The sequence below is a fragment of the Lacerta agilis genome, chromosome 13, assembly GCF_009819535.1.
Source record: "Lacerta agilis isolate rLacAgi1 chromosome 13, rLacAgi1.pri, whole genome shotgun sequence".
Taxonomy (NCBI): domain Eukaryota; kingdom Metazoa; phylum Chordata; class Lepidosauria; order Squamata; family Lacertidae; genus Lacerta; species Lacerta agilis.
The window spans coordinates 2317187-2321925 of NC_046324.1; positions in this window are offsets into that span (position 1 = coordinate 2317187).

The window sequence follows — 4739 nt, forward strand, 5'->3', positions numbered from 1 at the left end:
AAAGAGTGCAGCCCTGTCTTGCACCTCTCTCCAAACCAAGAATATAACATATAAAATGAAACACGACCTCGGGCAAACAAAAGGCCCCAGAGTGGTAGATAAGGAGAGGGGACCGGCCCCCCTTTCAAGGGGTCACCTCAGTCTCTGCCTCCCCACCCAGTTTCGTCCTTGCTGGAACTGGGAATCCCAGACCGCACTTCGATCCATGGCTCCGACATCGGCCACGCACGCCTGACGCGGGGATGGATTGCATCTGCCTGGCGGCGGAACGTAGAGTAAGAAAGGCGCGCGCGAGGAGGGAGGGGGGAGGAGCCTCGGCCTGTGTCTCCTCCTCCTCCTCCTCCTCCTCCGGGCGGGGGGGGGCGGGGCGCGTGCCTGTGGCGGCGGCGTGGTGGCGCTTCCTGGTGCTCGGCCTTTTCCTCGCCGCGCGGGGCCGGAGGGAGGAGCCCTGGCCGGGGGCGGGATTGGGTCTCCGCTTGCAAGGCTGGCTGCCTTGGTCCCTGGATTCCCGGCCCCAGTTGGAGGGAGCCGCGGCAGCTGCGGCTTAGCGTCTGTTCAGGTTTGGGGAGCAGCCATTTCTCGCTTCCACAAGTTAGACCAAATGCAAGTTGTCTTCATAGTGTGGGAAAGGAGGGCCGGAGGCGTTTATTTATTTATTTAATTTGTATCCGCCTGTCCTCCACAGATAGCAGGGCGGTTCGCAAGATAAAAAGACATATGGGTTTTCTGCCTGTTGTTCAGAAGTAGTCACTTTTTGTATGAACCGGAGTATTTACCATTCCAAGTATTGGGGCACATTATTATACTCTATCCTCATGTTTTATCCTCACAAGAGCCCTTTGAGGTAGATTAGACTGAGCCTAATTGCTTGTCCAGTGCTATCAAGTGTGTGTCATGATTAAGCCAGATTTGAACCTGGGTTCAAACCCTGCGCTGATTGATTCAGGTCTCTTAAAAAAAATCACAGCAGTCTGCATCTTCCCCCCTGTCTCGCTTTGATGGAGTGTCTTGAATGCGGTGGTGCTGTAGTGTCCACCTTTGAAATACAAGGATAAATAATTGGCTAATTATAAGCCACTCGGTGGGAGAGAATCCACTAATCTGGTGCAGAGGCCCATCAATTGGTTCCTGAAATGGGGATTTTCAGGCACTTTTGCAACCAACTCATTGCAGGGCTCCAGTTACAGGTAGGTAGCCGTGTTGGTCTGCCATAGTCAAAAACAAAATAAAATAAAAAATTCCTTCCAGTAGCACCTTAGAGACCAACTAAGTTTGTTCTTGGTATGAGCTTTCGTGTGCATGCACACTTCTTCAGATACACTGAAACAGAAGTCACCAGACCCTTATATACAGTGAGAGGGTGGGGAGGGGTATTACTTAGAAGGGTGGTGGGAATGGGTGATCAGCTGATAGGTGGGAAAACCTGGTTGATGGCTGCAATTGGTCTTACAGGGAAAGGCAAGGGTGAGATGGCTAAAGATAGCTTTGTCATGTTTAATGAGATAAGAATCCAGTGTCTCTATTCAGACCAGGTCTCTCCATGGTTTTAAGTTTGGTGATTAGTTGGTGATTAGTTGCAATTCAGCAACTTCTCTTTCCAGTCTATTTCTGAAATTCCTTTGTAATAAGACAGCTACTTTGAGATTTTGTATAGAATGTCCTGGGAGACTGAAGTGTTCTCCTACTGGTTTCTCTGTCTTGTGATTCCTGATATAAGATTTATGTCCATTTATCCTTTTGGCGTAGGGTTTGGTCTGATTGTCCAGTATAGAGAGCTGAAGGGCACTGTTGGCATTTGATTGCAGACACCATGTTGGAAGATGAGCGATTAAATAGTCCTGAGATGGTATGTTTGATGCAGGGCTGTAACAAATTGTGAGAGGTTAAAAAATGAAAAGGCAGATGTGAATGAATGCGCCCAGTTATGTTAAAAGAAATCTGTTTACTCATTTTCCTCTTAATTATTGATATGAGTGGGAAATAGGATAGTAGTTCTTCAAAAAAATGTATCTGAAGAAGTGTGCATGCACACGAAAGCTCATACCATGAACAAACTTAGTTGGTCTCTAAGGTGCTACTGGAAGGAATTTTTTAATTATTTTTATTTTGTTTTGACTATGGCAGACCAACACGGCTACCTACCTGTAACTAGTTCTAAGATTGATCACTTTCTTAATAGCATATTCAGAATATAGCATATTCAGAACTTAACATGTTTTCATCTGCTTATATTGGAATCATTAGGGTATCACAGAAACATTTAAGTGGTCTTGTACTTTGTGCTTTACAGTAGGAGTGAGCAGAAAAGGTAGATCAGGTTCAGCTGATTTGCAGGAGAGTAGCAAGGAAAGCTCACAATTACTTGACAAAAACAGCAACAAAGAAGTTTTAATTTGGTTGCTGAAAGGAAAAATGCTTTTGGGGAAAACCAGGAGTGGACTTGTGCATGAAAATGTAAAATTGCTTCTAATCCTGAAAACAAATTCCTGGGCTGGGCTTGTGCTCAGAGGCACCCTGGCCCTTAATTCTAAATGTCTGCCCGTCCCACCATTTTTCATTTGGCCCTGACTGATGAATCTCAAGGTACTTTTGCAGAAGCAAAATAGATCCTCAAGGGTGCTGTCTGTCCACCCATATGTACTATACAAAATGACAACATGACTAAAATATGATTCCTTGTCCCAAGGTGCTTACAAATTAATTTTTTTGCAGAGTGGAACAGGAAAATAGAAGGCAGCAGTGGAAGAATATAGAAGAAAGAATTGCATATTTCTGGTTTAGTATTGATGGGAAAACAACTAAGAGGTTCAGACAAAAACAAAAAGGCAGCTCAAGCAACCAAAGATCATATTAAAACATTTATTATTACTAACTTGATACTTGAAAATCTCCTAATCAGTGTACTTGCTTGTACTAACTTGGACACTTTCTACATTAAATCCAGTTTGGAATAAAATTTGGAAAAAAACTAATAACCAAGTTTAAATTTTGCATCGCTACTAAATCCCTTAAGATACCCTGATATCAATAGTACCAATAGCTTCATTGGCAAATTGTTCCAGAATCTAGGTGATACCCAATGGTAAGATACTCAGAGTAGTCCTATTGACTCCTTACTTAAGTAAGTTGATTGCATCTGGTTATGACTTACTGTACTTGGATAGCACTCCATGTCCTTAAGTAGAGCCAGTGTTGTGTAGTGGTTAGAATGTTTGATTAGGGAGACTTGGGTTCAATCCTCACTTGGTGATATAACTTACTGGTTGACCTTAAACCAATCAGCAGTTCTCAGCCAAACTTACCTCACAGGGTTGTTCTATTGATAAATTGGGGGAAAGGACCATAGATGCCTCCTTGAGCTCCTAGGAGTAAATGTGAGTTGTGGATGTGATTCATAATTAAAATGGCAAAACATTTTTAACTTTCTCATAAGCCTACCAACTATGAATTTATTGTTGTTGTTGTTGTTGTTGTTGTTGCAAAACTTAAGCCATCACTTTTTGCCATTTATTCATTGCAGGCAAGGCCATGAAAATGCTTTTGATAACTTGAAGCGAAGAGTTTCCCCCCCCCCCCCCGTTTGTATGAGGCTGCTCCTACTTTCACCTTATCTTGGGTTCCTGCAATGGCAGAGGAAGAGCTCCCCGGAAATAAAAGGCCTTGTAGATGCTCAGCCCTAAATAGGAAGAGGATAAAACCTGCCAGGAGGACGCATGGGACGGGTGTGGAAAGGACACCGCCTTTATCTGCATCCAGTTTCTCAATTGCTTCATTTTTCAATAATGCTCCCCCTGCCAGAGTCGCCTGTCCTTTGTGTGGGCAGATGGTAGCAAGATATAGAATCAACCAGCACATTGATGAAGTGTGTCAAAAGAGCCTGGATGATGCTAGGATTCTGGTTGGTTTGGCACCTGACGGTGCAGGCACATCAGTTGAAAATGTGCCTGCTGGTTGCAGTCCGTACTTTGCAAATAATGCCTCGACTCCAGAGAAGTTAGTAGGTGGCAACTCTGAAACAAAACCTGAGGTGGGAGGACAGGTGAGCCCATACTTTAAGAAGGGCAGCGGTCTCATGTTGGGCGATAGTGAGCCAGAGGTTCAGGCAGTTGGGAAGATCTCCCTGGGAAGCCTGTCAACCAAATTGTCCAGGAAGCGTTGTGCTGAAGGTGGCAGCATTTTTACTTGGGATGCTAAGTCTCAACCAGCTCAAGATGTGTGTGACAGCTCTGGAGAGGAGAATCCAGAAGGCACCACTTCTTCCCAGAAAGAAAACTGGTTGCCCTTTTCAAGGCTTCAGAGACAACCTAGTCCAAAAGAAGGATTCGCAGGCAAACGAGAAACTCTGGACCCCACATGGGAAGGTGACGCACGAACACTCTTGGGGGGTGGTGATGGTTGTGCTCCAGGATTGTTTCCATCTGATCATCTTGCTTGCGGTGAAGTTGGGCTGCTAACAGAGGACAGCAAGGAGCAAAATATTCCTAAGGAGGACTTGGATTCTGATATTTGCAAGCTTGTAGTATGTTCAACGGCTTATAGTAAAGAAGCACTGCCAAACCTGGAAACCACAGACCTCTCTTCTAGTGGACAGGCTCTGTTGCCCAATGTGAAAGGTATTTGTTGCAATCAGACACAAAATAGCTCTTTTGTGGGGGTGACATGGAAGTACTTCCTATGGAAGATCATACAGACTTAAAAATGAAGCGCTTGATTGTGTGTGTTTGGGACCTTTGGACAAC